This window comes from Typopeltis vanoorti, chromosome 22 (genome assembly GCF_054136105.1).
Source record: "Typopeltis vanoorti isolate ZY-2024b chromosome 22, IOZ_Tvanoo_1.0, whole genome shotgun sequence".
NCBI classification, from domain to species: Eukaryota; Metazoa; Arthropoda; class Arachnida; order Uropygi; family Thelyphonidae; genus Typopeltis; species Typopeltis vanoorti.
The window spans coordinates 33,921,063-33,934,476 of record NC_143570.1 but is presented as its reverse complement, the minus strand read 5'-3'; the positions used below and the strand labels follow the sequence as shown (position 1 = coordinate 33,934,476).

At 36.5% G+C, this 13,414-nt stretch overlaps 1 protein-coding gene across 1 annotated transcript in view; it reads left to right on the top strand.

The window, feature by feature from the left end:
* Window positions 1-13,414, top strand: part of LOC150094293 (uncharacterized) — a 180,414-nt gene that overhangs the window by 134,778 nt on the left and 32,222 nt on the right. The window lies entirely within an intron of this gene.

Genomic DNA, 13,414 nt, shown 5'->3' with positions numbered 1-13,414 from the left:
CCACAATAGTGATCAAATATTAGTCAATATAATTATCATCAAATTCCTGATATATATACTTTCAGTGTAGATACAGGATCCATTTATACTCCTGGAAGGTATACATAGTATCCTGTACATTAATGATAATTACATTGATGTATCATTTATCCTACCTTCAAAACAAAGACTCTTCAATTAATTGACTCTTGCATGTTAACCAACTTCTGGCAGCCCATGTAATTATACTTCACTTATTTGACCTTCATTTGTCAGAATGGCAGATGGCCTTCGCAATATGGCAAGATTAATTGTAGATTACTGTAATACATGATTAACTTATACTATAACTAATTTCCTTCCAAGAATTTTCGCCCAAATTAGTCTGTTATTTCATAGCACTCCATTACTGTCAGATCTTAGATTTTGATCTTCTTAGGTACTTCTTCTGCATCAATCCACCTAGATCTTGATCTTTTTCCTGCCCTCCTGGCATGTGAAACTGGAACACTTGTTTTGCCAACCTTTCCACTTCCATTAAGTGGTCATAAGTTCCAACAACTTCTGTATATCATAAACCTGCTTTTATAGGCTCAAATGTACAACATGGTTCAGCACAACCCTTCTTAAAAAATTAGCATCAAAACTATATTCAATAGACCACATCATCTGCTGCAACCTTGATTGACCTTAAACTAGACACTGACACTATGCAAAGAATTATGCAGCAGAATATTTCAACCCAAAGGACATACAGCATATCACAGATACATATAAGTCCGTTCCTAAGATCTCTGACTCTGTATGTAGAGTTCCTATAATCCTATAATCTTGTCTAACTCAGTACGGAGTTTATCCAATTGATTCTGTGAATCTTCTGGTCAAAGACCGATATTTTTATATCATTTTAAATCTAAGTAATCCTACTGTATCACTTAAACTTCAAGAATGACTGTTTCTTTATTAAAAATTTGGGAAGATCTTATTCTTATTAATTGTAAACAGTAAGTTTTTTTTGTTTTTTTTTATGTGTGTCAACTTTAGATTATACTATACCAGTGGTGGCCCGTACATAAAGCACTGTGACACTGCAGCACCCCTAAAGAAAAAATTAAATTTTGTTTGTGTTTATAAATAATAACAATACTTACAACATTATATAAATGCAATACAACATGTTAAAAGTTACAGTTTATGTTTTGACAGTGATTGAATAGTTAATAATTGGAATTGTTCGATTAACGCTTCAGATTACGAAACAAATACAATGCGATCTAACTCAGTGTCGGAATTATCACATTCAACCAATTGCAGCCAGACTCCCGATATTCGTTTGCGCTTCTCATTGCACATTAACTAGTGAATCTGACACTGCTCTTTGGGTAGTGTATCATATGCTTGCGCGCGTTATTTCTGTGAGATAAGAAAGGGTGAACTATTTTTTGCAAATCTTATTTTATTTTGTTAAAATAACATAATTATTTATTTCTTATAGATACAAGGCTGAATTATGACGAGTATCACAGTTGAAAATATGAAAAGAATTATATTTTTTCAATTATGTTTACACAAAACAAATACACTGCGATGTAACGGCCAATTGCAAGTAGACTCGCGAATATTCATTTACGCTTAACACTGCTCTTTTTGGCAGTGTATTGTATGCTTGCGCATGTTATTTCTGTGAGATACGAAACTTTTATTGTTGATGTTTGTTTGTGGTGAGGGTGAAATATTTTTAATAAAGCAATTTTTTAACATGTAAATTTATTTATTAATAAATTAGTTACTGATTAGGAAAAAAATAATTTTTTATTTTATTTTATTTTATTTTGTATATGCAGCACCCCCCACTTAAAATTTTCACCGGCCGCCACTGTACTGTACTATACTTTTCTATACTGTAGTATAGTTGTACTATGCTATTCCAGCATATGCTCTTATTGGACTTATGAAATCCATTGTTATTATTCTTTCTTTTTGAATTTTCATTTGAACTGAAGATGACCTTTAAGTTTCAGATCGAAATAGTTGTTTATATACAGTAATAAGCCTTTTTATGTCTGTATGTTTCATATATTGGTTGACTTTTGTATGGATGCACAAGTCCAAATAGAGAGAGAGAGAAAGCCATCAATCATGACACAGAGGGAAAACTGGTTTACATAGGTTGGAAAGTAGAATATACAATGAATAGTAGTTGCTGGGCAGATTTTCATGGCAGATCCAATCATTGTCCTGGAAATGTCAAGAACATCTGAAGTTTTTCCAAACCTATCCGTAGCACATATCCAGAGGTGGATGATGTAAGCTGGATCAACTGTAGTGGGGGAGTACATACTAGTGGTCTTTCAATGGAGAAGAAGTTGACTATTAATGACATTCTTCATTCTTTTAGAGAAGACTGGAGTGAGAGCGAAGACTCATTGTGGGAGGTCAAACACACACAGACTGCAATAACTATTATACCTTGCCTTGAATACATTCAGTGTTGGAGCACTTACCATCCACTCTGGCAATGCATTCCAGTCATTCACCACCTGCCAAGCAAAAATCTCCTTTTCACTTCCTCACTCACATTATCTTTGTACGGTTTCTTGATATGACTTCATTCTCTCATCACCCATTATCCTATGCAATTATTCCCTTGTATCTGTTTCATAAGCTCCTCTCATAACTTATGTTTCAGTCACATCACTCCTCCTCCTATCTGCATGCTGTGAACACCACATTCCCTCAATCTGTCCTCATACTCGTATCCTGAGGCAGTTATTCACCTATGCATTCTATCCAGTGTTTCCTTATCACCAACTTAGCCAGGTGACTAGATCTGTGCACAGAAATAAATCCAAACGAGGGGCCTAATTAGCACTTATAGAGTGGAACTATATCCTCCTTATCCATGTATGTCAGCATTCTTTGCATTATAGCAGCAGTTTTCAGGGTAATCTTCAGCTTTTGCAGTGTGACAGCTAACCTTCAGTTCCCTACCCACCAAGATCCCTAGATCACTTGCCTCTCCCCCCTCCTGAAGCAAAGTTCCTCCAATACTGCAAACTCATTCCATCTTCTCTGGCCAAAGTGCATAACTTTACACTTAGTAACATCGAAATGATATTCCCATTATTCAGCCCAAAGCACCAACCTGTTCAAATCATTTTGTAACAACAACAACATATCAGAATGTCCTGACATTGCTCTTCCTAATTTAGCATCATCAGCAAACAACAGAATATCTCCTTTCACATGGTATTCTGTATTATTGATATGTAAGTTAACTGGTCTCAGAAGAGAACCCTGTGATATCCCACTTGTCTTCTTCCCTTTTTGGGACACTACATACAACTCGCTGGCTTCTATCAATCAACCATACCAGTTACCAAATTAATATCCATCCCCATGCTCAATTTCAACCATGGTTTATCATGTGAAACTCAATCAAATGCTTTATCAAATCCAGATAAATCACTGTATAAGTATCTCCTCTGTCCAGTTGCCCTATTATAAAATATAGCCAAGTTACTAAAGCGTGACCTCCCCACTAAAAAAAAAAAAACCATCCTGCCCCTCTCGAAAGATTTCTATTCTCATCATTCCAGGTTTGTATTCTCTTGTATTTTGTCTCTAACTAACTTCTCTAACACCTACACTTATACACACACTTGCTTCTAGTTTGACACTACTGACTTGGATTTTCTCTTATGTAATGGTACTATTTTTCCTTCTTTCCATTCTTCTAGGACTGTTCCTGTTGCCAGATTTCTGTTGAACAACCAAGTCAAGGACATTGCAAACACTTTCACACATTCCCATAATACACATTGTGAAATCTCATCCAGTCCCACTGCCTTATTAACATTAAGATTACTTAATATTCTAAACACTTCTCATTCTTGAACTGTCAGTCTTCTGTCTTCCTTCCTATTGCTATTAAGTGCTACTCTTAACTGTCCTACATGAAATACAGGGTATTATAATTGAAGTTCACATTTCAAAAGGCTATAACTGGGTAACTATTCATTGGAACTATTTAATATTTAACATGATGTATGTGGCAATGGAATTTTGTTTTGTGCAAAAACCAACATTAGTTCTGAAAGTTTCCAATACATGTAAATTACATATGGTATGCAGTGGAATGCTGCAACTGTACCATTTATACAAATGACTTATGTTTCGAAAGAAGCTTTTTGTAAAAGCTGCAGAGTGGGTCGGTTTATTGTCTGTGAGTAGACAACATGTTAAAGCACAATGTCACTATTACCGAAGGATTGTGCACAATGAGAAGTGCACAATCCTTCGGTAATGTGCACTTTTCATGAAGTTGTTTTACCAAAAAACAGCTGTGCCTTAACAGCATTGTGAAAGTTCAGAACATTAAAGGGATTGAAAATGGGTTCTATGGCTGCAAATGATTTATACAAAATGATCTGGAAATTTGAAGAGCCAGATTCCTTAGATGTCCAAACTGGCAGAGGATGGAAGCCCATCGAATAGCAGACAGTGGAGGAAGTAGCCAGGACTGGCTTTACCAACAGTGCAACATGTGCATTTGCATGGGACGACAAGTTTTTGAGGGCAGCAAAATTCTCTTAAAATGTTATTATTATGTGACACCTCCAGGGAGTCCAAGGACTCATCGTGGGAGGGCACACTACTCTACTTCACTAATACATCTTTTCCTCTCCACTACTACTTAATTCTCCAACTATGATACTACATACATCAATGGTATCTATTGCCCATCGTCACCAACAACAGTATTTTCATCTGTAAATTGCGTGTGTACTGAAAGCTGATTTGTCTGTATGCAGGAAGAAAAACCCAAGTTTCCGGGCGAAAAAGCCCTGTTACCACTGTTATAAGATTGGCTAACTCACCTTCAACTCAAAAAGCTCATATAAGGATTCCCATATAAACTATATGAAAAATAAATCATGAAAAAGTCATTTATTCCTTCTCTGTTCAAACTTAACGAGTCAGGGTGTCGTTAGTTAAATTTTTACATAATAAAACTTCATTGTACTGTATTTTTTTTAAAAATCATAATCATTTAAAATAATGTAGTATTATGTTACGTTTAATATTGCACTGTCAGTGTTAATATCAAACGACGTAACAATAGCAGAGCACCTTCTATCTTGCATTTATTTCCGATTCCATTGTTGGCCGTGAATTGACCTTGACCTGAGGGGTAAATCTCATTTAACTAATGAGACCAAATGATCATAATGAGATAATTGGTTAAGAGTAAACCAATTAAAGAAATATAATCAGAATACATAAATACAGTTGTACAATGATTGCTAATAATATTTTTTTTGATACAGTTATTAGGATTTGGCTTTTAAAATAATTTTAACATTCCAATATGTCTGATAAAAGAAAAAACTATCAAGCGCAGAATATTGCAAACGAAAATCGGAAAAAGAACGTGATATTCAGAAACAACATGGGGCTTTGCCTAAATATCTAAAAACTAAAAACAACTGAATATTCCCTGCACTCCACTCACAATGCCATTAATATAAAGGTTAAACAATATGGGTCTCAGGACTAAGTCCTGAGGGACTCCACTTGTAATCTTCTATCTCTTTGATACTACTCCCTCATACACAACTCTCTGATACTATCAGGCAGCCAGTCACCAATCCAATTCACTAACCTGACATCCAAACCCATATGCCTATAACTTAATTATTAGCTTATCATAAATTACAAAGGCATTTGACAGAGTGCTACAGCACCCTGTCAGATGCCTTTCCTTCATTGACTGCTCTTTTTACTTTATTATAAAAGACAATTAGATTACTAAAACAAGAGTTCCCCTTAGCAGATTCATGCTAAGTCTCACAGATAAAATTACCCTCATTTGTCCAGTATACGATCTCTCATAATTTCTCCCAAATCTTAACAACTCCAGAAGAAATGCAAACTGGCCTATAGTTTAGCACTTTCATTCTGCCACTTCCCTTATATATTGGAACAATTTTGCCCTCCTTCCACTGCTTGGGCAGTTTTTGCATAGCCAGACTTTCATTGAAGAGCCAAGTCAATGGAGCTGTTGTTCCATAGCACATTCTCTTAAAATACATGGTAAAATTCCATCCAGTCCCATTGCCTTATTGACATCCAGAGAACTTAGCATTTGTAACATACTCTCTTCTCCTCTTGCCCTTTCAAGTCCATGAACTCTCCCTTACTCTCTAGTAATAAAACCCTTTTTTCTAGGATGAAATAGCCCAATAAAGTGATCATTAAACAACTCCACTGTGTCTTTTCCATCAGTCACTCTACTTCCATTTTCATCATAATGCCATTTTTCCTTAATCATTTCTCCTCTTACTGATCACATCAGGATTTCTTCATCAAGATTCTCTTTGATCAGGAATAATCTCTTCTCATATTAAAGTTTTGCTTTCCTTACCATGCTAGTCACTTTCCTAGCTTGAGTCTTATTTTCTTCAAGCAACTGCTCTCTATCCCCTCTCATTATACTTTTTTCATAGCCTCCATTTCATCTGCAGTTTTCATGTCTGATATTGTTAGTCATCCATTTTATTACATCAAATCTTGTTCTTTTTTTCACTCAAGGTATACAATTTGCATTGCTGCTAACAAATATTTCTTTACTAGTTCCCATGCACTGGTGATATATCTCTCCTTTCTAATTCTTCCACATTAAATTTTTCCAAGCTGTTTTCTGAGATTATTGAAATCACCCGTTTATAATTCTATATTTATTCTTTTCTTTTCAACACCTCTGCATGTCTACTCATCATCCCTGTCTTTACTGAGGGATGAGTAAAGACACTCTTATCTTTCAGATATCAGTTAAATAATGAATTACATGTGTATACTGTAAAATTTAAAAATTGGAAAAAAAAATTTAAAAAGGTGGAAAGGTTGAATTGAAGGAAGTACAGGAAGATGGTTTAATGTTAAATCTGGTGTGAGACAAGGATGTACATTATCCCCTCTGTTATTCATTATCTATATGGATCACATTATGAAGGAAAGTGGTATTAAACATGATATCAGAATTTCAGATGTTAATGTATGCTCTTTGCTTTATGCAGACGATGTTATACTTCTAAATAAATCTGCTACAAGTTAGCAAGATTCCCTGACCAAATTGAATAACTGTTGTAATAGATTGGTATGAAGGTCAGCATTAAAAAGACAAAGACAATGAAAATAGGTAGAATTGTTGAAAATGTCAACTGTGTTGTGAACGGGGAACCTGTGGAACAAGTAAAACATTTCACCTACTTAGGCACAATTTTTACTGAAGATGGTAAATTAAATATGGAAATAGACAACAGAATCAACAAAGCTGGTATGGTGAGAAGTCAATAAGAGAGAAATTAGTTGGAACACTAAATTAGCTGTATACAAGACAGTGTTCAAACCAGTTTTAACTTATGGATCTGAGAGCTGGGTCAGAAGTAAAACACTTGACCAAAGACTAGAGACCGCAGATATGAGTTCTGAGAAAGATTAGAGGCGTGAACAGATGGCATCAATGGCAATATCATATTAAAAACGAGAATATTAGGAAAGAACTTGACATTGTTGGCTTCCAGGAATGCATTAGCAGAGCTAATCTCAGGTGGTATGGTCACTTAAACAGAATGGGCGAGGAAAGATTAGCAAAGCAAGTGTTCTCTGCCAGGTTGGCAAGAAAACAACCCAGAGGAAGACCAAGATATAGATGGATTGATACGGTACGATGTGCCTTAGACAATAGAAATATAAGATCTGATAATGATAATATTGGAGTCTTGACAAGTAACAGTCTGATCTGGAGGAAAATTGTAAATAGGAAGTTAGTAATGATGTAAATTTTTCGTGTAGTATACTATCATATCCTGTACACCTCTTGAGGGTACATGTCAGGAATTTGATGATGATGATGATGGAAAGGTTGATCTTTCCATCTTAATCTTCGACATCCAAGGTCTCTTCTTCCTGTGGATTTATATTCTAGTGCTAGTTTAGGAATCCTATTGTTATTCATTCTTTCTATGTGGTGTAACCAATTTTGCTGGTATTCTTATATTTCTTATATGTTTTTTTTTGTATCTAATCATTCTTTTTATATAATCTAGTGAGATTACAATTACACACGATAATAATATTATTACATGTTTTAACTACATTATTTATTTTATTTTTTCAAAGTTTAACTAAGTGTTATCATACGGAGTATTTACATATATACAATTAAAATATTATACTTTCTGTTTAGTACGAACATAGAGTACTGTTTACATTCATTTTTAGAAAAATATATATTGTACTCCCCCCCCCCCTTATCCATTGGTTTGGATGGGGGGAGGGCTTCGGCTTCAGTTATTTGCAGTCAACCCCCCAGTCTGAAAAAAATATTAATTGCATTATTACATAGACAAAGTGGATACTAGATCCAACATTATTTCAAAGCCAAATGTTTGTAGAAACTATGAAAATTTCGTAAGTTGACCTGAGAGCTTATTAGAATGCAATCCTTGGTATCCCCTTAGTTGCCTTCAGTTGCTCTCAAGTCAACTTATGAAACATTCATAGTTTTTGCAAACATTCGGCTTTGAAATAATGTTGGATCTAGTATCCACTTTGCCTGTGTTAATTTTATATCGCTGAAATGAAGCCTTACGGCTCTTTCTTTTAGTAATAAACAATTTATAAGTTTTAAATTTCATGCCGTTCTGAATGATGTGATGAAATCTTGCGCTGTCTCACCCAGGATGTGAATAACCCCTTTGTACAGTGTATCCACACCGTTCTGTATACACTACCCACCTGTTAGTCATTTAGTAGCCATCTGAAAATATTAAATGGAAAATTCCAGAAATAAACAATTCATAAGTTTTAAACTGCATGCCGTTCTGAGTAGTTCTTTGTTATCAGATCAACTGTCATGGTATCAGAGTGCTGGTATTTATTTATTTAAGTAACCCTTAAGTAACCCTTTAAGTAACCCTTATTTTACTTAATAATGGCCCCAAAGTGCAAAAGTAGTGATGCTGGCAATTAGAATATGCTAAAGAGAAGCTGTAAAGTGCTTCCTTTTAAGCGAAGAAAGTTAAAGTTCTCAACTTCATAAAATAAATAAATAATAATAATAAAAGCATATGCCAAGATTCCATTCATATTCAAATAACTTTTATTATAGTATGTTATTATAATTCTATTTTATTTAACCCTGCAGAGGTTGTGGCTGATCTGACAGATACAAACAAATTGTTAATATAAATATTCTTACACATATCCAGTGTATAGCTTGGAGGTCATGACTAGCTGCGCATGCATATATTACGAGTGATATTCCACACTGTTTATGCAGTCAGTTTTGGTTTGACGTGTGTTATGTAAAGGCATATGATATTTGATAGTCAATTGTATCTGAGAGATACCGTGAACTCCAATATCAGTATAGTATTGGTTTAGTTATTTTTTTTTCTTTGTTCAATAATTTCTAGATTGTAACTGAAAATTAATAAACATCATGTATTATATGCATAAAGGAGGAACCTCCTTTATGCATATAATAAAGGAGGGTCCAAGACTGCTTTTAAATTACCGACCGATTAGCATATCAGGAATCGTTGTCAAGGTCTTGGAGAAATTAGTCAAGAGAAGAATACAGGACTGGTATTGGGTACAAATGATTTGAAAGGAAATAAAAAAGGCTATGAGTGAGGATGTGAAGGAATTGCTTGAGGTAGCAAAAGAAAAGAGTGAGAGAGTTAGGATGGTGAGTCTGTTGCCATGGCATGACAGTGAAGAGAAGGAGGGCCATAATTGCTAATGACTTTATGCATGAATTATGTTTGATGAGTGATGTGGAATGAGTTTGATGGGTGAAAGGATTTATATAAAATGGATGGATTACATCTGAATGGATTTGGTGTGCAGAGACTTGAAAAAGTGTTGTCGAATGTGGTGGAAGTGAAGTTACAGAACTAGGGAAACTAGAGTTATTAAGGGGGGGGGGTAGATTTGCAGATTTTAGGGAGACAGGTGAGTGTGTGAAGTGTGTAATATGCCCAAGCGAGTAGGAAAGACCACGAATCAGAATGGGATAGTTAGTATAAGGCATCAAAATAGGGATGGGACAAATTGGCTTCTTCAATTCATGTATACAAATGCCAGAAGTATTAGGAACAAGAGGGAAGAATTTTTGGCCTTGGCTGGCACTTCCTGACAACAGGTTATTGGCATTAGTGAAACATGGCTGACAGAAGATGACACAGCTAGTGGGATTGAATGTGAGGGGTATGGTGTTCAGGAGTGACAGGGAGAATAAAATGGGGGGAGGAGTGTTACTGATGATAGCTGATGAGCTACAGTCAAGAAGAATAGAAGTGAAACTGCAGGATAGAGAAAAGAGCACATTTGAGGCTATTTGGTGTGAGATTGAAATTAGCAGAACTAAATATACAGTTGGGTGCTGCTATAGACCAGGTGATAGAACAGATGGTGGAGATAGTATGCATAAGCAAATAGAAGAAATGAGTGGAAGGAGGGTAATTATTATGGGAGATTTCAACTATGGTAACATTGATTGGAAGGAGGAAGGAATTGGATTTTATGTGGTTTTAAGGTATAACTATCTGCGACAGCATGTAATGGAAAATACTAGGGGTCAGAGAGTGCTTGACCTGGTAATTGCATCTGAGAATTTAACTGTAACAAATATGACCACATTGCCACCAATTGGTGAGAGTGATCATAGGGTCTTGACTTGGGAGGTGGCTAAAGGTGTGGATTTTACAATTAAGACGGGGTACATGTGGAATTATCGGGCTGGTAAGTAGTATGACAAGCTTAGGAGATTGATTGGTTTAGTGCCATGGCATGTACAACTGCAAGGGCTAGAAGTTGATAGTGCACGGGAGGCGGTAAAGAAGTGTTTGCATGAAGCAATGGCTGACTGTATACCTAGAGTCCAAATAATAAATCAAGTAGGGGTTAAATGGATGAATAACACGATTAAGCTTGAGCTGCAAAAAAAGAAACAACTATGGAGAGAATTTAAGGAGAAAGATGACCTGCAGGTATATGAACGGTATAAAGTGCAGGCCAGAAGGGTAACGAGTGTGGTAAGAAAAGCAAAAAAGGATTATGAAAGAATATTGGCCATGCAGGCTAAAGAGAATCGTAAACAGTTTTTTAGATATGTTGCAAGTAAAAGAAAAAATCTATATATCAGAATGATTTTAAAGAATGCCAATGGTAGGGAGGTAACCGAATCAATTGATATAGTGGAATTACTGAGCGAGCACTTTGCAAGAGTATATCATCCAGGTGGTGACATTGCAGGAATGAATGAACCAATAGATTGTACAGGAATTGTGGTGAATGAAGTGGAGGTGAGTAGTCTATTGCAAAACCTCAATGTCAATACATCTGTGGGATTGGATGGTATACCAGCTCGTGTCATACGTGAAGCGGCTAAAGAATTGTCAGTACCCTTGACCATTTTGTTTAATTTGAGTCTCGGGTCTGGGTTAGTCCTGAGGGAGTGGAAAGAGGGGAAAATAGTTCCACTGCATAAAGGAGGTTCCAAGATTGCTGTTGTAAATTACCGACTGATTAGCATATCAGGAATCGTTGTCAAGGTCTTGGAGAAATTAGTCAAGAGAAGAATACAGGACTGGATAGATGAAAATGGGATACTGTATGGGAGACAACATGGTTTTGTGAAGGGTAGATCATGCCTCAGTAACTTGCTCATGTTTTATAACACAGTGACAGCTGAACTGGATAAGGGTAATGGGTTTACAGTGATTCTAATGGACCTTGCCAAAGCCTTTGACAGGATACCACATGTTACTCTAATCAGTAAACTGGAGCAGATGGGGATGGATATAGGGTTGGTGAGATGGATAGGAGGATGGGTGATGGAGAGATACCAGAGAGCGGTTTATTCAGGAGTGGAGTCCAAAAGACGGCTTGTGACCAGTGGTGTGCCGCAGGGTTCTATTCTTGGACCACTACTTTTCAATTTGTTCGTTAACGATATAGGAAAGGATCTGAGAGGGAGTGTTCACTTGTTTGCTGATGATGCAAAGTTGGGTAGAGCAATTGTGAGTGCACAGGATGTCAAAATTTTGCAGGATGATTTGGATAGTTTGGAGGACTGGGCTAGGATGTCAATTTAATGTGGCAAAGTGTAAGGTTATGCATTTTGGAGTGAAAAGATTAGCAGCAGTATATCACATCGGTGGAACCATACTCCATGAGATTGATCAGGCCAGGAATCTGGGAGTGTTGGTGGATAGGGAGTTGAAGTTTAGGGGGCACATTGCAAAAGTGGCCAAAACAGCTCATCAAATCACTTGGTTGCTGAAAAATACTTTAACAAACAGAGACAAACAAGTTATTGTTCCTCTATATCGAGGTTTGATAAGATCCCATCTAGACTACTGTGCCCAGATATGGGTGCCAGGGTTTCTTCTTGATGGGGAGGAGGTGGAGAGGATCCAGAGAAGAGTGACTAAGATGATAGCAGGTCTGTGGAATGAACCTTATGAGAACAGGTTGAAGATTTGTGGGTTGCAAAAATTGGTTGATAGGCAGAAAAGGGGTGATATGATTGAGACATTCAAATTACTTAAGGGTTTCTATAGGATTAATCCAGAAGATATTTTTGAGAATAGGATTGGTGGTGGGAGGACTAGGGGCCATACATGGAAGCTGGGCAAGAGTGTGGTTAGCAGGGGTGTTAGAACTAGGTTTTTTACTTGGAGAGTGGTGAATGAGTGGAATAAGCTGCGCCAGAGTCTGTTGTGGGTGCTATGACTGTGAATGAGTTCAAGGCGAGGTATGATAGATACTGTGTGAATGTTGAATTGTTGCTCTTGACATGATGTTAGGGCCTCCCTCGATGAGTCTGTCGACTCCTTGGAGTTGCCCGAGATGATGATAATAATATTTGCAGTGTTTTTTTTTTTAAAGTTTTATCGCATTTTATCACATACTAGTAATGAATGTATCTCTCAGATACACGTGACCTATGCTGCAATTTTTTTGACCACAACCTCTGCAGGATTAAGGTGGCATTTCACATAAATACCTAGCTATTTAACATGTATTATAGGTGCAAGTGAGTCGCCGTAGCTCAGCCTGTATAGACGAATCCCTTTGGTTGGAAAGACCTGGGTTTGATTCCTATCCAAGCCGTGAGGAACTTCTGGCTGGTTCTCTTTCGACTAAAGGTGAGTTATAATATAATAAATTTAGTTTAATCCTTTATCCAAGTGTGAGCAAACAAAGTTTGCGCCTGAAAGTATCTTCAGGACTGGGGTAAGGTAGTGCAACACTATGGCGACTCCTTGTAAAGGTGGAGCAAGCTACTAACACTCCTATCTCCGTATCTCCCATAATGCAAAACACATCCTTGCGGATATGTCTAATGTTATGCATTAAG